A 26506-nucleotide genomic window follows, 5' to 3' on the forward strand; every position below is an offset into this window, starting at 1 on the left:
TTCTCCTTTGGCTATTTTCTAGCCAAGTATGAAAGCACACTGATGAGATGACACTGAGTTATGAAAAAATAAACGTAAAATAAAAAGGAAATGGCAGACTGTGCCTAATTGAAATCCAACCCCTAATAAATTTTCCCACTTCGGTCTTTGCGATGGATATGTGCGTCACTAAGCGCTAAACACAGCGGTCGCAAGTCTCACTCCAAATTCCTCACAATTGGCTAGTATATGCACTGCAGCAAGGACAGCCACCAGCAGATCAACCAGAAATAAAATATATATAACGCTATTGTAGGCGTAAGTAAGCCGTTTGGATTCTCCTTTGGCTATTTTCTAGCCAAGTATGAAAGCACACTGATGAGATGACGCTGAGTTATGAAAAAATAAACGTAAAATAAAAAGGAAATGACAGACTGTGCCTAATTGAAATCCAACCCCTAATAAATTTTCCCACTTTGGTGTTTGAGGTGGATATGTGTGTCACTAAGAGCTAAACAGAACGGTAGCAAGTCCCCCTGCAAATTCCTCACAATATGGTACTAGCTGCACTACTAGTGCCAGCAAGCCCAGCCACAAGCAAACAAAAAAAAAAAAAGTATAACGTTATTGTAGCCCTAAGAAGGGCTGTTGGGTTCTTGTTGAATCACTCCTGCCTAACAGTAATCTACTAGCACCCTAACGCTTTCCCTGACCAGCAGCAGCTCTCTCCCTAGCGGCATCCAGACACAGAATGATCCGAGCAGCGCGGGCAGCGGCTAGTCTATCCCAGGGTCACCTGATCTGGCCAGCCAACCACTGCTATCGACGTGTAAGGGTACCACGTCATGCTGGGTGGAGTGCAGAGTCTCCTGGCTTGTGATTGGCTCTGTTTCTGGCCGCCAAAAAGCAAAACGGCGGGAGCTGCCATTTTCTCGAGCGGGCGAAGTATTCGTCCGAGCAACAAGCAGTTTCGAGTACGCTAATGCTCGAACAAGCATGAAGCTCGGACGAGTATGTTCGCTCATCTCTAGTCAGATTCTTCTTATATTTTTATACATTTTTAACATCCTCCAAAGTCCCGGTTTTTTAATAGAAATATTTTACTTATATGTATTATGGTTGTAAATATGTAAGCATGCTTTAAACCTCTTTCTGTTTTAAGAAAAAAGCTAATTATATATAGTACAGTTCTAAAAGTCTTCTATGCTTGGGAGTAATTTCTAAATAGAAGATTTTAATTCACAGTATTACACATTTATTACTCTGGTGCATATTGTAAGTGAGAACTATACCAGTCCCAGACTTGGGCTTATTTTAATGTATGGGGCCTCTAGAGATGCCAGAGACTTAAAAGGCATCTACCATCAGGATGAAGGACTGTATGCAAATGAGCCTGAGGGGCTCCAGGCTCCATAGATGTTAATGGAGCCTGAAACCCCTCAGACTCATTTGCATACAGTCTTTCGTCCTGGAGGTAGATGTCCTTTAATAATTCTAGCACATCTGATGCCAACTAGGAAACTGAACGCTGTTTAACTCCATAGTCATAGTCGTTCTTCAATATATTTTTCCAAACAGTTGCTAAAAAACAACTGAAACCCAAATCTTTTTTCAATCTCTTTGGATCCAAAACTGGCTTTAAGTAAAAGAAAAATGCCTGATAGACTATGTCTGTAAATTAAATGAGTTCCTGCTCACAATAAGTGAGACGGGGGTGTAGCCACCAAGTTTTCATATGTGGAAATTTGCGGGGTGCATTTATTATTAAGCCAGGCAGGGCCCTGCTGGATGCATCGAGAGGCTGGAACCTCTTGACGTATCCGGCAGCCCTGGAGGAGCGACAGGGCTATCATACGCCGGTGCATGAGTATCGGCATATCATAAATAACCTCCCATGACCACATAATTGTTTTGTTCCACACACTCCTCAACCTGAAGGAGACAGGGAAACAATCAATTGTTTTAAAGAAATGAACCCCAAATCTAAGTGATTTTCAAAGATAACATAAATGCATTTCTAGCCTGAGTATAAATCCAGCCAGCATTTGTCATATACTTAATGCTTTATAACTACAATCTAACCTCCAGTTTTAGAGAGATGTTTAAAATATTACTGCAAATGAAGGTTATGTAATTATAACCATGGGTCTTTTCAGTGAAATCCATTAGCAGAGTTTGATAAATTCTCTTGGAAATATACAGCAGGAAGCCTCCAGCATGCAGTAGTCATTTCTCAACATGTTCCTAAAAGTTCTGTAAGCAGTGTTTAGTGCAGAGAGAAAATAAACTTTGTAACAAGAAATGCACAGTTCTGAAGATACAAACTGTGGGGAACTGGATCTTATTAACAAGTAAGCTTTTTCCCACCATCTAGTTATGTTCTTCTATAGAGTTGGTGTGCACATTTTGCCTAAACTTCCATTTTTATCCATTTAAAAGATTAGGGTGTATCAAAGTCAATGTGCAGTTTGTGTCCATATCCCGAGAAAAGTGAGAAACAAATAATTCCCAATAGTGGTTGGGACAATCTCGACAAAATTTACCCAAAGTCATTGTCATGGGTGCTCCTGCGACCCATGACTCGGGTCGCAGGCGCACCTGTGTGCCTCTGTGTGGGGGTGCCCCGACGCGGGGTGTGCAGGCGGACTTACCCGTCCCCACTCCAACGTCTGCTGCTGCAACTCGGCACATGCGCAGAGTATCTGTGACAGACGAATACAAATCATGTGCAAAACTATTATGTACTGCAATACGCTAGTAGACCACTGGTTTTAGACAGTTTACAGACATATATTAAATATTTTTTAAAAATGTGGGTGGTGTGCTCGCTTTTGTGATTTACTCTATGTAAAGTAAACACCACAATAATAAACTGCCTCTGTAATTTTTGTAAAATGTGAGTTCACACAGGTTCATATATATCATTTCCTTAAATGATCTATAATTTTCTAGGATTTTGTTTATGGTTCAGTGATCCATCAAATCTGCTCATTAAACTAAGTAGCAGAAATATGTATATATACGGGATCGTATGCAGCACATGGTAAAGTAGATATATTAAAGGGGTATTCCGGGAATATGAACGTCTAACACAAAAACCCATGATGATATAAATAAATGAAAACAACAAAACTCAATGTCATTAGTCACAATATGGAGCTTTCATAGTTTGATTTTATGATTTACAAAATTTATGGCCTCTCTAAAGTAGGTGGAGTTATCACTAAGATGGCCGCCAGTGGAAACTACAAGTTCCATGATCCTTTAGTTGTTAGTAACTCCTCCTCCCTCTTATGCTCTGCTCCCGGTGATGATGTTACAGACTGTCCCGGTCTGTTACCATAGTAATGATGTGTAACTGCCATCACCAAAACACTGATGATACTGGATGCACTGCAACCAACCGACAACAGCCAAACATAGTGGTGATCACATGACCTGCCCAGGCAGGTGCAGGACATGTGATGTGGACATATGACCAGTGGCCATCTTCTGTCCTGTGTCTTCTTTGCAACGGACCGCACGGAGGAAATTAATGGACTGATTAAAGGGCCAGTAACATTATAATTCTTCATTACAGTCTATGTCACCAGCATTTTTCTGCTAAGGGGAGCAAAATTTTAAATAACAACTAATTACACATTAGCTTATATTTTGAGTACCCATTTGTATATGAATTATGCTTATTCCTGGAATACCCCTTTGGTCAAAATAGTTAGAAATATGCAAATGACTTATATTTAATATTTATCCTGTTGGCAGTATTTCCATATAAAACTTTACTAAAACCCAAAAAAGCTATTTCTTTCACAATTTTTAGCCGTGGGACCTAACAATTATTATTATAATTATTATTATTTATATAGTGGCATCCCATTTGTTGTCCAAATAGTGTGAAAATAAGAGAATATGGAATATTCAGATATTTTTTCAAGTATAAAGTCACATGACTAGTTTGATTTAGAATATCCTTATAGAAATTTCTCATTAGGACATGATGAATTAATAGAGGTGGGTACCTAGTTTTTGACCACCACCTGTGAGCCAAAGAAGATAGCAGGACCCTGCACTACTGATTTCAAAATGTACCCAGTAATGCTTAATTTCTCCTGTAGTTGCGCTGCACATGAGCAATGCGCGTGTTGCTTGGTCCTCTGCAGGCCCTAATTGTCAGGGCCGGCTTTACGGGCGGCAAACTGGGCTTTTTCCCAAAGGGGCCCCGTGCATATGGACTTTTGTGGGCAGAGGATGTAATGCTTTTCTTAATACCACTTGGTTGAATGCCTGGTATTGCTTATCATGCTTATCATCTATCTCCTGTCTATACATCGGTCTAGTTATCTATCTCCTATAATTTTTCTATTTCCTATCTATATATCTGTCCATTGATCCATGTATCTATTTAGCATTTTGTCTAATTATCTATATATCTTCTAACTACCTATATATCTCCTATCTATTATCACCCCTCTATCGATCAACCAACCTCTCTTCTACTGTAACTATCTATCACTCATATCTATTTTTCTTCAATCATCTATCTAGGTATTTATATAATCTACTTTATATTTCTGAATTTATAAAACTATCATCTATCTAGAAATCTTTATGATATTTAATATGAATCTACCTTTCATCTATAACATTTTCCTACAATCCCATATTACAGACTGTCTTACTTCTTTACTGTGTGTAATCTACAAAGTGTTATTAATTATTGTGCAGAGCTAAAGGAGCCTCTAACTGACTGTGACTGTTCATAAAAAATATTTTGGGGCCCCACTTTTAGTTTTGGCCAGGGCCCCACTAAAACCGGCCCTGTCCTTTTAGTGGACTTTGTGACATACGTTATACAATATATATTCCTTTCATATGGTTAAATAATAACACATAATGATGGCACATTATTAAAAACTACCTTACCTTTAGTCTTAGCTATATATGCAGAGTATTGAAACACCAGCATATTTTCCGTAACAATTACATTACAGTACATTTAGGAAATAAACCCCCCAATAAATATACATTGACACCACATATTTTCACTTTTAATGGCTATGCAGTTAACAGGTAGTTTTAATGTGATGCTCTGGGTTTACCTGCTTGCAGAGTTTATATACAACCAGATGATCAGCGCTATTTAATACATATGTTGCTATGGTGAATTTCCAATCATTGTAAAGAGAAAGGTAAACATATAATTTAGCAGTACATATAAATCACCACGGGAGTCAATTTGCTGCTCATGTCGATTATTTGTAAGCGCTTTAAAATAATTACCCAAGTTTGTTACATCCAGTTTAATTTTGCTTTTAAGTAGTAACATGTTGGAAAGTATACAGGTGGGTAGATATATTGATTCTTCTTTAATGGAACAAGCACAACAACCTTCATAATTAGTTGGCAAGGACGTCATTATAGAAGCGGCATACATAACTGATAGCAGAATATCGAACAGCTAATGTGTTTTTCTTGCCTTCTTACAGACTCTTCTTCAGAAGGGAAGGCTTATACAAAATCTCAGTAATTTAGTTACAGTTGTGTTTCCTGCATCTGCTGAGTACATGCAAAAATCACTGTTTTTGGCTGTGCTGTAGCTGTTGTTTCAGCGGGTAGCACAAGGTCCGTTATTTTTGGGCTCATACACACAGCTGTGGTTTCCACAGCCCTGTGTGTGAGCCGACTGCCTGAGCCGCAAATTATAGAGCAGGTCCTATTCCTGGCCATGTTTGCTTGGGCGTTGGCACGACCACACGCCACTGACACACAGCCCATGATTGCATATATTTCTGTACAGGTAGTCTTGTGTATAACAATTAGTCTGGGTATATAAGGTTACAGCTGCCAGGCTATACCACCTGTGGCTATATGATTTGCATGAGTTGCAGGTGCGCAACATACTTTGTTTAACGTTGCATGTTACATTGTATGTTTCAGAAAATCAGAAAATGCTCCTTCAAACAGAATCCTCACAGAATCAGTGATACTTTATTGACTGTAGCTGGGTTATCAAGGAAAAACATGAATGCCCACTGTAAAACAACCCCATAATCAGTGTCTGACTGGGGTACCTGGGGCCCACCAATGAAATTGATTTTGATTTAGCAAAATATAAATATTCTGTAATTAGGGAATTTCTAGAAGCTGGCAGTGGAGGCAATAAAATAAAGGATAAACGTATCCCTTACTTCTTCCCTCTCCACAAGTGCACGCCTCTTAGTTTGTTCAGATCATCAGTGTTAGGGAAGGTATAAGAATTACCCCTGGTTTCCATGGATTTCTGCTGGTGGCTGGGCTTTGGTTAGGGATGCAAGTGTTAGCACTCCACACTAACCTACCAATTAGATAATCCTGAAAACTGTTCTAAGAACTGATGGCAATAACCTCACATGCTGGGGTCTCCGCACCACATAGACAACTCAAACTTGGCTCACTGAACCTATTGATATGAGAGTTCATAAGTTGAGAGCTGTCTAACACTAGAAGGTTACTCAGAAAATACAATACTGATCAGGCACAGGCAGAAGTAGTATCTAGTACCTTACAGGTGACATGTCTTCTCCTTCACGTCCAGAATCATCGTAAAATCTGGTTGCTGAATTTTCTGCCTGATGACTTCAGCTCCTGGCAGCACATCCCCTCACACTGCGTCCCTAAAAATATCACAATTACTTACAGTATAATTTCACCTGTATAACAGAAATGTCCCCCATTGTACATAGCAAAATTGGCCACAAGGTACCCTTCCCCCTATAAATCCCTCTAAAAAAAACACTCTGTGCCCCCTGCATATATCAAAAATTAAATTGTGACCCCTAAATACATTACTATACTACAGTCCCTGAATAAATAATTCTGTACCCCTAAAAATATGTGGTGCCTCATAATTACATCAAAGATGTCTGTAATGAAGCTTTAGTGTTAATCCCGATTCTCATGACGACCCAACATTTTTAAAATCCAATTGTCACAGAGACCAAAAAAGTTCTGGCTGGGATTACAATGATAAAATACACAATTCCGACTTACATACAAATTCAACTTAAGAACAAACCTGCAGACCCTATCTTGTATGTAACCTGGGGACTGCTTGTATATGGCCCCTTTAATAAATTATTGTACCTATTTAATTTCTTAATGGCCATTTATATTTTTTCTATACAGTGGCATTTAACCAAACATGCATATAACACTCCTTAAATTATACATTTATACTTTGCGAGTCCTATTTATTAATTTACGCATAGTTTCCTCAAACTTTTGATTCTATCATATAAAGCGTCCCAAATTGTCAGCAAAGATTACCCCAGTAAACCAGCATCATGTAATTCGCTTTCCTTATAACTAGTTACTGAGTGAAACCCTAACTCTAACCACTTGCAGCAAGGAAAAAATGTACTTTTAATCCATGTAATAAGGAGCCTCACATAGGGATGCAAGAGTTGCCAAAAGTCAAGCTCAGCGCCCCCCTTCATTGTGATTAACGTGTCAAACCTTTAAACTACCCTGCATTTTTGTAGTGTTCAATTTTGTCCAGATATCCTGATGTTTCAAGCATGTGACATGTGTTCCCAGTGCAATTGTGTGTCACACATTCTGGTTCAATATATTTTTATTGAGTATTGCGCATAATACATGTTAAGGGTTAACATATTCACAAATATTGCATTGCTAAAGAAACAACACATACAAGTTGCGTAGAATGGTCGGCAATTTGCACAAAAGTCATTATGGTGTTTAAATCAATTAACTACAAAAGAGTTGTATTGTAGAAGTTAAGTGACCAAACGATGGCCAACAAATGTTCAGAACTTGAGAACAACAGAAAGACGAATAGACATCAGACATACTAGAGAGTGAAGTTTAGGATGTGGAGGGGTTGGTGGGGGAGTTATTAGGTATGTTATAATATCAAGAGGTCTTTGAATTGAGGAGCTACAACAGACCAAAAAGTACCTTAGACAATATTGCTACTAACATGTTACAAACAGTGCAGGGATACTAGACAAGGGACAGTGGGGTAGGAAGGCGAAGGGATATGCGGGTAAGGACAACAGAGGCATGTCTTTGTGTCCCAGCGTTATGTCCCAACTGTCAACCATGTCTCCATCTAAAGGTGATCCAGGGGCTCCAGGTGTTATGGAAGAGGACATACTTGCCCTCATTGCTAGCCTTGTGTAGTATTGTGTTGGGTGCTTCTACCCACTGTGCCTTAGTGGGAGGGACATTAGATTTCCACAGCCTTGGAATTATCTGCCTTGCTGTCACAAGGAAGTGTCGGAGCAGGCTTTTTTTGAATTTAGAGATAGTCCCTGGAAACATTGATAGTAGGGCCAGTTCGGGTGAGGGGGGGATTCCGGGGGGACAAATGTCCTTGAATAGTTTAAAAATCTCCTGCCATAGGCAGGGCCAGATTAAGGGTCCCAGTGGTATGGAGCACCTCATTTAAGATGGGGCCCCCCAGCTCGGCAGCCAACGCGGGGCCCCCTTCCACAACAATATATGTGAAAAAAAGATACCACATAGTTATCCTATTACAAATATCAGCGCCATACTACTACCAGATAATGATACCACAATACTGTTACCAATTAAAACTATCATAAAACCAATATTCCAAACAATTCCAAAAGATACAAAGAAAAAAATTTTTTTATCCCAGCTCACCTCCAGGATCACATGGATGTCGGCACGGAACCCGCCTTGTTTGCAAAGGCAAAACACCTTGAGTAATAAAGTTGATGGTCCAGCCAGCAAAAGTGATCTTTTTAGACTTTTATTTCGTCAATCATTCATTTGTCCATAGTGTTACTCCAAAATTCCAAAATTTTTGAATTTTGGAGTAACACTATGGACAAATGAATGATTGACGAAATAAAAGTCTAAAAAGATCACTTTTGCTGGCTGGACCATCAACTTAATTCCAAAAGATGCCTCGAAACTGCAACCCACAGCATCACCACAACATAAAGAAAATACCAACATCCTGATACTGAACACAAGACTCTGTACACAGACCAGTATTACCAATGATTTACCACATATAAACTCCATTTATTGATGAACTTGATGAACACCACAAGCAAAGGGCAATATCACTAATGACACCTCTGTACCAGGCCCAAATAATAACATTACATCCTGATTATCACCACTACATAATGACTGGATAATACTGCAATACTATATCATAACCTACACAGACCAGTATCTACCACCATATAGTAACTATATAGTAGTAGATACCAGTCCTCAGGTGACGCCCCTGATGTTGTCTCTTCCCTCCTGTCTAATCTTCAGGGAGACTTCTTGCAGCCAAGACTCATCTCTGCAGGTTTATAAAACAGACCTGGTTGGCATCATCCTATATACATATATTTAAATACCCCTCACACTACAACTGACCACACTGTGCCCCCACATATATCATATATACCCCTCACACTACAACTGACCACACTGTGCCCCCACATATTTAATATATACCCCTCACACTACAACTGACCACACTGTGCCCCCACATATTTCATATATACCCCTCACACTACAACTGACCACACTGTGCCCCCACATATATATCATATATACCCCTCACACTACAACTGACCACACTGTGCCCCCACATATATATCATATATACCCCTCACACTACAACTGACCACACTGTGCCCCCACATATATCATATATACCCCTCACACTACAACTGACCACACTGTGCCCCCACATATTTCATATATACCCCTCACACTACAACTGACCACACTGTGCCCCCACATATTTCATATATACCCCTCACACCATAAATGACCACACTGAGCCCCCCATATATCATATATACCCCTCACATTACAACTGACCACACTGTGCCCCCACATATATATCATACATACCCCTCACACTACAACTGACCACACTGTGCCCCCACATATATATCATACATACCCCTCACACCATAAATGACCACACTGTGCCCCCCATATATCATATATACCCCTCACACTACAACTGACCACACTGTACCCCCACATATATATCATATATACCCCTCACACTACAACTGACCACAATGTACCCCACATATATCATATATACCCCTCACACTACAACTGACTGCATCATGACTGAATAATACCACCACACCACTACCATCACCACTGCATCATGACTGAATAATACCACCACACCGCTACGATTACTACTGCATCATGACTGAATAATACTACCAGGCCGCTACCATTACCACTGCATGACTGCATAATACCACCACACCACTACCACTGCATCATGACTGAATAATACTACCACACCACTACCATTACTACTGCATCAAGACTGAATAATACTACCACACCGCTACCATTACCACTGCATCATGTCTGAAAAATACCACCACTCCACTATCATTACCACTGCATCATGACTGAATAATACTACCAGGCCGCTACCATTACCACTGCATCATGACTGAATAATACTACCAGGCCGCTACCATTACCACTGCATCATGACTGAATAATACTACCAGGCCGCTACCATTACCACTGCATCATAACTGAATAATACTACCAGGCCGCTACCATTACCACTGCATCATAACTGAATAATACTACCAGGCCGCTACCATTACCACTGCATCATGACTGAATAATACCACCACACCACTACCACTGCATCATGACTGAATAATACTACCACACCACTACCATTACTACTGCATCAAGACTGAATAATACTACCACACCGCTACCATTACCACTGCATCATGTCTGAAAAATACCACCACTCCACTATCATTACCACTGCATCATGACTGAATAATACTACCAGGCCGCTACCATTACCACTGCATCATGACTGAATAATACTACCAGGCCGCTACCATTACCACTGCATCATGACTGAATAATACTACCAGGCCGCTACCATTACCACTGCATCATGACTGAATAATACCACCACACCACTACCACTGCATCATGACTGAATAATACTACCACACCACTACCATTACTACTGCATCAAGACTGAATAATACTACCACACCGCTACCATTACCACTGCATCATGTCTGAAAAATACCACCACTCTACTATCATTACCACTGCATCATGACTGAATAATACTACCAGGCCGCTACCATTACCACTGCATCATGATTGAATAATACTACCAGGCCGCTACCATTACCACTGCATCATGACTGAATAATACTACCAGGCCGCTACCATTACCACTGCATGACTGAATAATACCACCACACCACTACCATTACTACTGCATCAAGACTGAATAATACCACCACACCACTACCATTACCGCTGCGATATGACTGAATAATACCACCAGACCGCTACCATTACTACTGCGGTATGACTGAATAATACCACCAGACCGCTACCATTACTACTGTGGTATGACTGAATAATACCACCAGACCGCTACCATTACTACTGTGGTATGACTGAATAATACCACAAGACCGCTACCACTACCACTGCAAAATAATACCACCTAACACATACTCAATAAAAAACCAGTACCAAAAAATGTATTCAAATTAAAAATGAAATGCTCTGCAGATAAACAAAAATATTTTAATATAATTATATCTGATTACTCACTGTTTACTGTCTTCTTCTTTACAACCTCATTACAGCCTCTATAGCGCCCCCTGTAGACTGGGATCTCTTCTTCATCCGGTGTAACTCCTCCAGCTGTGATGAATTCGCCCCTAGATGTCTTCAGCTCTTGGCAGCACATCTGTGACCTTAAAGATACCTCAATTACTGACAATATCATGGCACCTGGATATATATAGACAACACCTGCTTACTAAAGCTATATATGGCACCCCCATTTATGAATGAACAGTACCCCTGCTATAGGCCACTCACTGTACACTGCCATTTACATTCATTTATATAAAGCTGCCCCTGCTATACAGCAACCGCCACTTAACAACTAAACCCAAAACATATAAATGACACCTCCTCCCCTATACAGTGGCTCCTCTATATATAAATGACACCTCCTCCCCTATACAGTGGCTCCTCTATATATAAATTACACCCCCTCGTCCCCCATACAGTGGCTTCCCTATTTATAAATTACACCCCCTCGTCCCCCATACAGTGGCTTCCCTATTTATAAATTACCCCCTCCTGTCCCCTATACAGTTCCTTCTCTCATACATATATATATATTACACCCTCTCCCGTCCCCTATACAATGGCTCCTCTCTATATAAATTACACCCCCCACTCCCCATACAGTGGCTCCTCTATATAAATAACCCCCCTCCACTATACATTTGCTCCTCAACATATATAAAATACACCCCCCATATACAGTGACTCTTCTATATATAAATTACACCCCCCTCGTCACCTATACAGTGGCTCCCCCCCTCTGTCTCCTTTACAGTGCCTCCTCCATATACAAATACCCCCCTCCACTATACATTTGCCCCTTAATATATTTAAATTATCTTCTATCTTCCTTTCTGGGCCCCTGTAAAACAATAAAATAATAAAAGTTCACTCACCTTTCCAGACGATCCCTCGCAGCGCTGACAGGATGATCTGCACCAAGGCTCTTCATCTCCCTGCAGTGTGGAGACACAGACGGCGCGATCTATGAGTCATAGATCGGCCGTCTGTGGAGGACTGAAAGTGCAGGCAGAGGTCGCTCTGCCTGCACTTCTGCCACTCTGTGGTATCTGTGCCTTAAAGGCACAGTACCATATAGTGTGTGCGTGTCAGTATGGGGCTGCTAATAGCGTTTAGCAGCCCCATACTTAGCAGCTGATACCTGCGGGGGCCCCTGTAGCATGTTCTTGTGTACAGGGCCGGATCTACAGCGCCAGATGCCGGGGCCCCATAGAGAGAGGGCTGAACCCGGGGCCCGGCGCAAGTGCTCCAGGAGTGCCAATGTAGATCCGGCTCTGGCCATAGGTCATATATCGGGGGGCATTCCCACCATATGTGTAGCATGTTGCCTTCTGCATCTCCGCAGCGCCAGCACCGGGGAGAAGCCTCAGGGAAAATTTTATGCAATTTAGCGGGTGTTCTGTACCATTGGGATAAGATTTTATAATTTAGTTCTTGGAGACGACAAGAGACTGAAGCCTTATGGGTTAAAAGAAATGTTTTTTGCCATTGTGCATGTGAGAAAGACTTTTGAAGGTCTCTCTCCCAAGCGCTAGCAAACGGAGGCAGAGTGTCCCCCAAACCCTCCCGTACCAGCATAGCGTAGACCAAGGAGATCGTGTGGACCGGAGGAGAGGAGTCTAGGCATAACTCTTCAAATGGGGTGAGTGTGGCAGAATGTTTAGTAGAGCCTAACGAGTTTATGAATCTGCGGACTTGAAATAATTGGAGCCATCTAGAGGGGGCCAAGCCCAACACTGCGGTTACATCATACATGGAGCAGATCCCGTTCTCATCCACTACATCTTGTACCCTGGGGAGTGTTGTTTGTGCGTTGGAGGAGCTGTTTTGTAGGTCAGGTAAGTCAGGATTGCCGATGAGTGGAGTGAGGGGACCCGGAGCCGTGACTAAGTGGGTACATTTCTGGAATTTACGCCAAGATTTAAGCAATAAGGTTAAAAGAGGTGAAATGTTGGTAACCCGTGCTGAGGAGCCTGGTGACCACCAGAAGGCTCCGAGGGCATGTGTGCGATTGAGTTCCAACTCCATCTCAACCCACAGTTTGGAGGAGCGTTTGTGAAATAGGTCGAGTATGAATGTGGCGATAGAGGCCCTATGGTAGAAGCGAAAATCGGGTAACCCGGCCCCCCCATCTAATTTATTTAGACTCATTATGGCTTGTCTAATGTGGGGCCTCGATGTGTGCCAGACGAAGGATTGGGATATGACCTGAGTTGGTCAAAAAAAGATTTTGATAAAGGAATGGGGATAGTCTGAAATAGGTACAAGAGACGGGGTAATATGTCCATTTTCAGAATGTTAATTCTACCAAACCAGGACACCGATAGTTTGGACCAGTTTTCAAGGTCTTTCTTAATAGTCTTCAACAGGGGTGTATAATTTAGACTAAATAAAAGATTTAGATTTGTTGGTATTTTCATTCCCAAGTAGCGTATAGCAGACCTGGCCCACCTGAAGGGAAATGACGCTTCCTATTGCACCTGTTCGTTCGGGTGTATAGAGATATTGAGAAGCTCAGATTTATGGGTATTGACCTTAAAATTACTCGGTATCCCGTAGGTGTGGAATTCCTTCAGCAGCGAAGGCAAAGCCATTTTTGGGGATGTCACGAATACGAGCAGATCGTCCGCAAAAAGGGAGACCTTGCACTCCCAATGTCCCACCTTAAGGCCGGTAATATTGGGATTTTCCCTGATGTCGTTCGCCAAGGGCTCCATTGCCAACAGATACATGAAGGGAGATAGAGGACATCCCTGTCTGGTTCCATTGGCAATGTGGAAGGGGTCTGAGAGAGAGCCATTGACACGCACCTGTGCCATGGGGTTATGGTACAACGCCATTATGCTCTGTAGCATCTTTGGGCCCAGGCCTATTTTGTGGAGGACTGCTTCTAGGAATAACCAACGAACCCTGTCAAATGCCTTCTCGGCGTCTACCGAAAGAAGGCATAACGGAGTACCTGCGGATTGGGCATTCGTGATTAGGGATATCGTTTTTGCTGTGTTGTCACGTGCCTCCCTTCCAGGCACAAACCCCACCTGATCCCTATGTATAAGGTCTGGTATGAGGGGCTGAAGGTGGAGAGCCAGCATTTTGGCATATAGCTTCACGTTTAGCAGTGATATGGGTCAATAATCCCCGCAGGATGTTAAGGCTTTGCCAGGTTTAGGAAGAACAGTGATAGTGGCCTGTAGTGTATGTGCCTGGAAAGGGGTCCCCCCCGCCGCTGCATTGAAAGTCTTCAGGAGCATGGGTGTCAGGTCTTCCCCAAATAATTTGAAAAACCATGGGGTAAGGCCATCTGGCCCTGGGCTTTTCCCAGATTTAAGGTCTTTGAGGACACGGTGGATTTCATGCTCCGTGAAGTCCTCTTTGAGTGCAGTTACTGTCTCATGGGGGATAGGGGGTGGAGCATGTCGGTTAAGGTACTCTGTAATGTCCCCCAGGGCGGGATGTGGTAATGAGATGGTTGTATCTTTTATGTTGTAGAGGTGTTTGTAGAACAGACGGAATTCCTCTGTTATTACCTTTAAGAGGACAGTTAATGGAGAGTATGTGTGTGTGGGCCATTCTAGGATGTATGGCTCTAGCTAGCCAGGAGCCACATTTGTCTCCATACTCATTGAAGCCCCTACGCATGCGGTCACGCGCACATTGTTTTTTTTTTATCTAGGATTGACAGGATTTGTTGACGAACAGTGGACAGGCTCACCTTGATCGTGTCTGATGGGGAGGCCTTGTTGGAATCCTCTAGGCGACCCAGCTCTGCCATTAAGGCTTTAAGTTTTGATGTGCTCTCTAGCTTTAAGCGGGAGCCATGTGTCATCAAGATTCCTTTTATGTCGCATTTCAAAGCTTCCCATTTATGTGTAGCGTTAGAGGAGTCTACTGTGTGTTGGGTAGGGAAGGACTGTATTGCTGTCTTTACGTCTGATACACACAGAGAGTCATTTAATAGATTATCACTTAACCTCCAGGAGTACTGCCTGGTAGGTTGCGCTGTGAAAGTAAGAGATCCCATGACTGGCGCATGATCAGACTATAAAAACCCATCAATAGAACAGCGTGGCTCCAAGTCTTAGAAGTGGTGTGAGATGTAAAGGTGGTCTAGCCTATGGTAGCTGTTGTGTGCCGCAGAGCGAAAAGTAAAGTCCTTCACCCCAGGATGAAGGATCCTCCATAAATCCACTAGCTGTAGGTTCCTCAGGGATCTCCTCAATCTACGCAGCTGCACAAAAGAGATGGAGGACTTACCAGTCGTAGAATCCTGGAGAGGATCAAAAGAGAGATTAAAGTCGCCACCTAGCACAATCTGGGTGTCGTCCGCAAATTTCGCCAGTTTTGTGTGTAGCTATGGAGACTCCTCCCGCTTTACGTGTCGGGTTTGGGCTGTGGTACCACACTGAGTAATGGGCAGTGGGACATTTTGGTACATGAGAGGAGCTGAAATGTGTTTCTTGAAATAAGACAATCATTATCTTTATACGGTGCATTCAATACAATATCTGGCCATTATTGTTTTGGGCGTTTAGGCCAAATGTACAAATAGAGAATGATGACATAGTTATTTACCAGATCCTAGGCCCGCCTAGGAAAATGTAAGGATGGAAGACAACAATAGGGAAGTACGAAAGGTATGGGTAGGGGTATTGGGGTAACGAACGAAAAACAAACACTAAGTAAGAAAACAAGAAAAAACTGTGGTAGGAGGTGCCCTTCTGCAAAAATACTACTAGCTATTATAAAAAGGAAAAAAGGTCTAAAGTAGCCACAAGGGCCACGGTTCCGCAACGGAGGGAAGGAAGTCAATGACCAAGAGATCCCCTTGGCTGGGCCCGCTCAAGGAAATGTGCCCGATGGGGCATTCACTTATCCACTAGACTTGAAGACTGTAGGATCTGGAGTTAGAATAATGGATTGGTGAAGATCAGAACCCGAGTTATGGTGGTGTAGGCTTCGGGCGTTTAGGGTCTCTCTTTGGCTTTGCTTCTACTGTCTTCCACTCAGGTCTTGGTGGTTGTATGGGGAAAGTAGGCATCTTGGGCCAATCCGGTATGGAAATCAAAGGTAATTCCAAAGTGCCCAAAAAATTCGGGAAGGGGTACCCCCAATGGTATGTGATGTTTCTTTCTTGTAGAACAGTAAGGAGTGGCTTAAGGGCCTTGCGAAGCTGCAGTGTACGCCTGGCCAGGTCAGGTAAAACGGAAAAGGGGGAGCCCTTAAATGACAGAGGCTCTGCATATCTGGCTCCTCTCAAGATGGCCTCTTTGTCCTTAAAGAAGTGGATACGACGCGGGGTTTCACTGGGTCTTTGGGTTTGGGGCCCAGGGATCTATGAATGCGGTCGATTTCGATGTGGCGACTCCGGGGCCGCTTAAGCAAGGAGGAGAAAAAGTCTTGTGCCCAGGCATCCAGGCGTGATGGGCTGATGTCTTCAGTGCGCCTGTGCCTATTTTCAATATCGTCGATATGTGTTAGGATATCGGAGATCTGCGCAGAATGCTCCAGAATAACTTAACGATGCTCCTCCAAGATGGTAAGAGCATGATCCTGAGCATCTTCCATTACAAACACCCTTGCGCCCACGTGATGTATCTCTTATTTTATATCTTCCATATCCCTCTTGTGGGATGGTGAGCGGAGGTGAGCTTTCCAGTCCCAATTTTGATCCCCATGTACATGGTTGTTAGTGGAAGTAGCTTGAGTGGAAGGTGGAGACTGGTGACCCCTGGTGGCAGACCAGGGAGATGCAGCTGATGACAATGAAGGGCTGAAAGTAAGAGATGGAGAGGAGCCCAAGTGTGGTAACAATGGGGGGTCAGGTCTTGGGGTCCCTGGGCATGCTGGCATGGTAGTGATGTCATATAGGGGCTCAGATCTACTCACACCAGTTGGTGGCCTTTGGACCACTGGGGACCGTGCAGCAGCCGGCAAGGGGGGGAAGTCCTCATGTGGAGGTGAGGAACGTCCAGCAGCAGGTCCGTTCGGATGGGCATCGGCAGGGGTGTCTCTGGCGTTGTGCCCTGGTGACACTAATGTCTGGTGTGTCCGCGGCGGCGGAGCCGCATCGCAGCAGTGGGGGTCCGGCTCCATGATGGATGGTGGGCTGGAGGCCGCCTCGTGTGTGGCGCGCGGCGGTGCCATCTTGGGATCTGCCGCGTATTCCTAAGGCAGCACGGGGAGGTCCAGAAATTGCTCCATGGAGCTTTGTGATAGCTCCCGGGTGCCCTGCCTTCTAGAGCCTGTCTTCTTAGGTCCCATCACGGGTGCCGGTGCGGGAAGCGGGTCCAGCGGTCGGCGAGAATGTGAGCGGGCAGCGGAGTTCAGCGGGCACACGTCTCTACTCGGCCATAGGCAAGCTACGCCCCCCCGTGTATCACACATTCTGATTGCAGAGTCCATGCACAGGAATCCAGTGTGCACAACGCATTTGCAACACATCAGAAAAGCCAGAAAAAGTTTAAAAGTAGAAAAGTAAATCACAATGGAGGAGGGGGCTGAGCTTGACTTTGGCTTTCAGCTCCCATCTCTGCATGATAAATGTGGCGCATGCTCCGACTGTGTACCGCCCATTTATTTGCAGAAATTTGTGTTGCACATAAATGAGCTACGTGCAACACAAATGAGTCACGTGCGACACTTTTTAAATATACGTCCAAGCAGTTTGCACAGCAAAGAACAGGCAAAGACATACAGAAAACTGGCATAAGGTCCTTAGTAAATCTGCCCCACTGTGTCATCCTTTTGCATTTTTCAATCTAGGCCCCCTTATGAAATATATACACTTAGCCACCCCATGCATTATACACACTGAACCCCCTCAGTAATTATACACACTAATCCCCTCATTAATTATACACACTGAGCCCCCTCATTAATTGTACACACTGAGCCCCCTCATTAATTATACACACTGGGCCCCCTTATTAACTATACACCCCGGGCCCCCTTATTAATTATACAAACAGGGCCCCCTCATTTATTATAATCAATGGAAGCCCCCTCATTAATTATATATAATGGGCTCCTTCATTTATTTTATACAATGTCCCCCTCATTAAATATTACAATGGACCCCCTCTTAATTAAATACACTGGGCCCTCTCAATTGTTGATACTGAACCCCTCATTAAACACAAAGGGCCCATGAATATTACACACCCTTCCCCTCATTCCATTTCCAGACCTGTGGCTTCGAAAAAAAAAATTGTTTACTCACCTGTATCTCTGTTTGTCCTCCCGTGTCCTCTTTTTGCTGCTACAGCCAGCCCGGGGATAGATGCCAGGCCTCGTGATGATGTCATAATGCGGTCGCGCATCTGGGGTCACAGTTCGTCATGAGTCGGGGACTGCTCCTGGCACGTTGCACTCGCAGGGTTAATAACATTGTTACATTGAGAGTGGTTGCCACTCTCCTACCTACTTCTGCAGACAGTGCCAGATCATACTTGACAAAGGTCGTGATGACCGAAACGTCGTAAACTATTTCTGATCTGTACAAAAATATACAATTTATGTTAATTTATTACGGTGAAGGCTCCACTGTTTGAAATACTCACTAAAATAAAAAAGTCATAAAAAAATCCAATTTGGTGTGTGCCATGTTCTCTATTTGGATTATGGACGGATTGAGAATCCCACATTGAGCACCACCCATATATGGTGTGCGGTTACTATTGTTTCTACGTGTCAAGGGCTCCTCCCAATGTCAGCTAATCATAGCCACATCACTGCTAGGGGCGGGAGATATTGTAATTGCCATCCTCTTGCAGTCAGGAGACCTGTGATGCCCAACCCACATGGTAGGAGGAAATAATCTTATATGAGTTGCTTCACTTGGTGTCTGATTGCAAAGTGCTGGCACAGGCAAAAGGAATCCGTGAAACTTCAGTTCTCTTTTTAGGAATCCATCCTGTGTCCTCTCGTCTGTTATCTGGTAGACTCCAAATACCAGGCTACCGGCTTCTCTGTAGTCCAATTGACCTTGGAATCTGTATATAAAATGAAGGCTGATAACTGGTTCAAGCTGCATTTTTATTTATTAAATTATTTTTATTCTGTCACTTATAAAGAATGGCTGGATCATTGTACAGGTTCTTATACCTCTTGTGTCAACCCCTCATCCTCATAGACTGTAAGTTCTTGTGTCACCCCCTCATCCTCATAGACTGTTGTTCCATATGACTGTTCTTTCTCTACAATGTCTTATTTTAATTGCTTATGACCCTTAATATTGTCTGTGGACCAATTTTATCCTACCAAGAAGGTAACTGTATTTGAATCACCAATATATATTTCATTAAACTTGACTCTTCAGGACTAGTATATTTCTGTCAGGAATTTGATGAACTGAATCCTGAATACAGGTTGCCTTAAAGGAAACCACCATCACGGATCTACCAAATAAGGTAGATCCGCTGCTAGGTTCATAGTGAATTTATAGTATATTTTGCTAAATAAGTATAATTTGCTTTTCTTAGTGTTATGTAAATTAGCGACAGGGGCTACTGGGGCATGGAGTAGCCACACCATGGAGTGAGAGTTAAGGCTACTCCAGGCCCCAGTAGCCTGATTTGATGCTGTCTACCAGTTTCTCTTCTGCGCACAGCTTCCTGCAGCACACTCATCTGTGAATATGATGGTATTGCATACCTGCAGTAGCTCCAGCTTTAGAACCGAGGCCATGCAGCTGTCTATGTAGAGCACATGCGCACAGCTGCCACTGTCGGTAGCCTCTGATGCTAATTTGCATAACTCTAAGCTAAGTTTTTTTAATCAAATTATAGTTATTTGATTATTTAGCAAAAAATACTATCAGGTAGATCCGTGATGGTAGGCTTGCTTTAAGGGTGGTTGGGTAGATAACAATGTGATGTGCCCCTATCTGAGGGATTAATGTCTAATTGCTACTTGCCCCCCCCCCCACCCCCACAATCACAATAACAGTGCTTCACAAATCTGTAAATTCCCCATAAGCATAGAGTGCTTATGTGCATGCCTGACCTGTGCTTGTGTTACCTCTACGGGGTTGTTAGACATACCCTTAATCTAAGTTTCTTAGAGCAAAGCAGGTGACTTGTGGACCCCAGTCTCATGAGCACAGGGGTCTCTGTTTGGGCCACCATAAATCAGTCAATACTGTGGATAAGTGGGTATTAATGGCCTTATAATGGCCTTTAAAGGTGATGAAATGAAAGAATGAAATATTGGGCCAAATATGTCAAAACCGAAGCAAACTGTCTTTGTGTAGTTTGCCTCACTAATGTGTATTTTACGCTCTTGGTAAATCTGGCCTGTTTTCAGGATGTTCACAAAGTTGCACCTTTTTTTTGGTTCACTTTGCTGCATGGTGTTGTGACAGAATTGTGGAACAACTTAGTAATAAATGCGTCGCAAACTCTGACTATGCAATACTAGACTGCTTTAGGTGCACAGTTTTTTAAAGTTTTAAATTAGACAAAGTGCAGCCGAGACACAAAACTGGTGCACACTTTATAAATATAAGCTCAAAAGACCCTCTTTTTATTGCAAAGATAGACAAAAACTAGCGCAGGCACAATGACATATCTGAGCCATCATATTTCAATTTCACAACCTACTAAAAGCTCTCTGGTTGACTTTCCCCTCCAGCCAGATGTATACCCTAAAGCGTCTCGTAGTACGTGGCTGGCAAACAAGGTCAAGTTTGGATTTTTTGTAAATACTGACAATGACAATAGAAAATCCCTTATTTCCTTAATTATGTCATTCTACATTTCTTGCCCCTTGTATGGAAATATTTTCCATGGACAGATGTCTCAAAATCTAAAAAAAATATGGTAAACTGTTATCGAGAATCTGATTTAAAGACATGCTCGGAATAGCTAAGCCAAGCCAATCCCGACGTAGCACCCTATTACCTGTGCAGGGTGACATGGCATAACCTGGCCGTGTTCCATGATACTTTCATCATGATAATGTTTGATGTTCAGATGTATTGCAAAAAGTTAAATGAAACATTTAGATCGAAAATACATCGTTTTTGAGAAATTGAGTGTTTGCCATTGGTATAGACGATTAAAAGAACCAATTCCATAAGGTTGAATGTCAGAAATAAGTGGCGCTTTGAAACATGCTATGCTAAAAAAAAATAATATCACGTTCTTCAATTTGCAGCATTAAATAAAATGGACAATATGTTCAGGGCAAATAATTGTTTGAACTCAGGATTTTATTATTAATCTGTGAAGACTGTTGAATTTAGGGTCACAGTAAGGGTTGATTACGTACAAGATGCACAAAGCTTATTCTGCCAATGCTTTTGAAAAAAGCAAGTAATTTAGATTCAGAATTGGTCCCGGATTGAAGCTCAGTCCATTACGGGCCATTTTCAATTTCAGCTTTACAATAAACATCAAGCTCTGCAAGGAAATTAGTACATTTGGTATCTATTGGGAGAGATGGGAGGGTCTTTGACGAGATGACACTTATCACCAAAGCTTCAGTTAATGAAATCCTTGAGTGGTATCTACGTTTGACATATTTTGACATTTTTTGAAATCACATCCAGCATTTTTTTTAACCACAATGTTCTTCTTTATAAGAGTAAAAAAATCCATCTAGCTTTCAAACGAGTGTTGAAGAACAGCAATATTAATGGAAAAAATTAATGGATTCTTACAGCAATTTTTATTTTTTTTTAACATAAGAGATAGATATACAAGATAGCATATATTTAAATGATATTCTCAGTGCACCGCATGAGATAACATATATTCAGGCTTGAAAGACATTCATTTACTTCAATTTGTTGTTGAAAGTTTTAAATATTGCAGTATATGGTTATCCTCCTCCTCACCAATCACTTGTTTCATTTATTTGAGATATACAGAAGACGGTCAATAGGGCTGCAATTTAAAAGCTATCTATGATATAAGTATGAAACTGCATATAGCATATGATAATTGCAACTATCAAGTGGTCATGGAAGATGCATTAAATTATGCACTTATGTCTGACCACCCTGCTCTAATGGCTGATTCCTAAAGTGCCAAGGCACATATTCACTTGGAAATATGGAATAGGATGCATAATTAGAATTAGGAGTGAACAGTGGCATAATACTGTATATCAAAACATAAAGCCGTTATCTGTATAGCTGTATAAATCACCCTATATTATGTCCTATTTATAATAGTAAAACATACAAATAAAAGCAACAAATGGCACTTTACCATGTGGAACCATTCAAAAATGGCCATATAGTAAAATAAAAGGTTCCCATGCCAACACCATGGGCGTCATTTACTAAGGGCCCGATTCGCGTTTTCCCGACGTGTTACCCGAATATTTCCGATTTGCGCCGATTGTACCTGAATTGCCCCGGGATTTTGGCGCACGCGATCGGATTGTGGCGCATCGGCGCTGGCATGCACGCGACGGAAATCGGGGGGGGGGGGGCGTGGCCGAACGAAAACCCAACGTATTCGGAAAAACCGCCGCATTTAATAACCGAAAATGTGTCGCTTGGGAAGCGCTTTCATTCACCTGGTCCAGCTCGGTGTATTCCGGCGTGTTCAGATGATTTTCAGCGCAGCAGTGCCACCTGGTGGATGGCAGAGGAACTACCTTCATAAATCCCGTCCGGACCCGAATCCTGTTCAGAGAATGCGCCGCTGGATCGCGAATGGGCCGGGTAAGTAAATCTGCCCCCATGTTTCTGTGCTGTATGGACAATAAGTGCTACGATTCTGGTGAAAACATGTGGCCCTATACACTATTAGCATTTTCCGTAACATCAATGTCTGCATGGGTGGGTAATTCTCATTAGATCCAGTGACATCTTCTTTGCAAATGTTCTTTTTCATTAAGCCAAGGCCACCATAATGACATCTTTTAAACAAACTCAACCACATTTTAACCCAAGCATACTTACACCAGTGTGCCCTCTGAAACAGGATCTGTTCTTCATTTAGATGCTAATGGATTATTTTTCATGAAAAATAACTTTTAAAAATATGTACGTCACAGAAACCCCTTCTGGCTCTGTCAGCTGTAAACGGGCATAAGCCCCGATGCAGGCGCAAATAATTAGCAACCGCCTGTGCCAGAAGGGGCTTCTGTGAAATACACAGAAGCCCCTGAGGCTCATTTGTACATTTTTTAAGCATGTAGGTATGCTTGGGTGATACCACAAAATCTATGTGGTTGATTTCCTTTAAGAATTTTAGGGTTAGCATTGATAACTGTAGAGTTTTCTTTTAAAACAGCATTGGTTTCACTAAAATTTTCAGCCTCTTAATTCAGACCCTACTCTATAATAAATAAATATATACATACCCCCTGACAAGCATCTGAAAATAGATCAGAAGTCAGAACCTTAGAGTTTAGTAACTAATGCAAACTCCATGAATATGAACTTCACACCAGCCCCCAAAAAATTCAGATGAGACAGCTCTAGGCACTTGGCCATTGTCATCAGTGCAAAACTTTATGCAGGTCCAGCACATAAGGTCAGTTAAGATGTCAAAACCATGACAAAACAACCATTCACATCAAATCTTGAATATTTCTATCCGCCATTGTCTGTCTACACTGCCAATAAAACAGCTGATGCTGCCTGACACATAGAGCTGACCCCATCCAGCACACAGTGCACCTCAGCTGTTTCATTTTGATGTCAGAAGTGCTCGGTGTGCTGTCAGGGTAGCTCAGATTATGGGATAAAAACAAAAAAAGTCCAATGCTCTACTCCTTTGTTAGAAAGAAACTGTTCCAAATGGTTTAATGTCATTCTCACCACTCCACCATATTCGAGAATAGACAACCCTTAAGTGATCCTTTGAACACTGATGCTCCCATATGAGGTCCACCCTGCTGGCGTCCAACACACTCTGTTACACTCCAGTTGGGAATCCTGCTGGAGTGTGTAGATCACTCAAGTGTAAGGATAAAAGGTATTTTATTGAAATACTCACAAACCAATCTTAAAACAGCGTGCATAGATAAAAATGTTAAAAAAACACCAAGAAACCCTGCCCAACCTCAGGTTACGCCTCTTCAGGCTTCTTCCGGGGACTTGAAGAGGCAAAACCTGAGGTCAGACGAGGTTTCTTTGCTTGTTGTTTAATTGCTTATACATGCCACCATACCAATCACTTCTATAGAGGTCATATGTCATATTCAGACTCACAGGAAGTCACAATTCTGTTTTATCCCTGTATAAATATAGTGGCTGAAGTCACAAGGCTTCCCAGGTGTAAATTCAAATTTCAAACTTTATTAAACAGAGAATTGGTACATAGATGACAAAACACAGTAAGTACACAAAAACTAGATTAGGATAGATACAATACAGTCAATTCACTCTCTTGCAACCATATATAGCTAGTCTAATACTTTCTAAAATTAAAGCATTTCAATAGCAATAAATGGTGGATAGTCATTAAGAAGTAGTGTCATGAAGTATAAAAAGCACATACTGTGAAAAATGCACAGGAACTACCTGAAGATAATGAATGACGTGAGGAACAATATGCAATACCAATAAACAATGCAGACTTCCACTATGCTAGATAATACCACACTGATGTGCTGATGTCCGGGGACCAACACACCCCACTCGTTTTGTCACTCAAGGGGACTTCATTAGGGGAATATGTAATAGATCTGTGTGGCATAAAGTATAACATAAAGTATGCATGTTTAGAAAGGCCCCCCTTCCCATCTCCCGACCTAATATCACCTGTATCATGGAATCCATGATCCATGTCTGAAGCAGCAGAATGCATCACCTCCTGGCTCCTTCAACAAGCACATGTGCTAAAGGTATACTGCAATATGTTCTAATGAGATATGTTCTAATATGTAAATGAGATCATTGAAAAGAACACTGATCAGAATTAGAGAACAATTAATAAAATATATTTGGATTGGCGTACTAGGTTGGAAAACTTTAATGAGTATTATTAATGTCGCTGGTATCTTTAGAAAGGTGACCTGCATAAAACCACAATCTTACAGTGCCAAAGTCATTCACCAAATTACACTAAAACAGTGGAAAGAGCCTCTCTATTGTCAATACCGGCTATAGTGTATATTGGTGTCAGTGAGATTTGTTACCTGGCTCCTGTGGTTGCGGCTGTTTGGCCAATTAGCAATGAACTGTGCTCATCTTCAATGGTAATGGTCCGATAGTCTCTGAATATATCTTAGGTAACTGCTGAGTTTGAAAGATGTGGTTCACTGATGTTTGCGTTGGTCGAGACCTGTGGAGGAAAGCCCCGGCCGGTGGCTACACCTCTACACTAGGTTCCGGATGATCTTCGTGTGGTGACGTCACCAAAACTACAGTAGGTCCGAGAGGACACAGTTTCCTACGCGTTTCGGAGGATACTTCCTCCTTCATCAGGGAATCTTGTTACTGCAGGTTGATCATGATTTTATAACCAGGTACGTGAACCGTATGTGACTAGATAATATATTGACGTGGTATGGTACAATGTAGTTGTCATCCTTATTATGAGTGAATGGCAATAACAATGGACAATATTTGTTTAGAATTTAAAACATTATTATACTTTATTCTATAGCTCTAAAACTAAATTTCATATCATGGTGTAAAAATATATCTAATGAAAAATGTAATGTAAAAACACTCATAATTAAAATTATGTGTATATGGAATGTCATTAACTAATATACACATTGTTGAATAAAATAATAACGATAAATATTTCTATTACATAAAACCGAACAATTCTATTTCTTGGTTGAGGCCCATTGGGGCCAATGTATCCAATAAAAATATCCACTTGCTCTCTGCACTTCACATCTGAGCAATGTAATTTCCACCTCTCCAGTTGTGATGGAAAAAAGT

The 26506-nt window shown here is 42.0% G+C and overlaps 1 protein-coding gene across 14 annotated transcripts in view; it reads right to left on the bottom strand.

The window, feature by feature from the left end:
* The window catches only part of SOX2 (SRY-box transcription factor 2), a 508319-nt gene that overhangs the window by 218072 nt on the left and 263741 nt on the right, over positions 1 to 26506 (bottom strand). For 7 of the 14 annotated variants that reach the window (XR_011854280.1, XR_011854286.1, XR_011854271.1 and 4 more), the window contains exons 1-3: positions 12525 to 12664; positions 11602 to 11747; positions 6520 to 6632 (exon numbers count right to left, since the gene is read on the bottom strand). The exons of 5 other annotated variants lie outside the window; for them this stretch is intronic. The gene's annotated coding sequence lies outside the window, so the exon portion shown is untranslated. Of the gene's footprint in view, positions 1 to 6519; positions 6633 to 9224; positions 9308 to 11601; positions 11748 to 12524; positions 12665 to 26506 lie in introns of those variants that run through there. 2 more of the 14 variants (XR_011854273.1, XR_011854288.1) reach the window with 2 other exon arrangements.

The sequence above is a fragment of the Engystomops pustulosus genome, chromosome 3, assembly GCF_040894005.1.
Source record: "Engystomops pustulosus chromosome 3, aEngPut4.maternal, whole genome shotgun sequence".
NCBI lineage: Eukaryota > Metazoa > Chordata > Amphibia > Anura > Leptodactylidae > Engystomops > Engystomops pustulosus.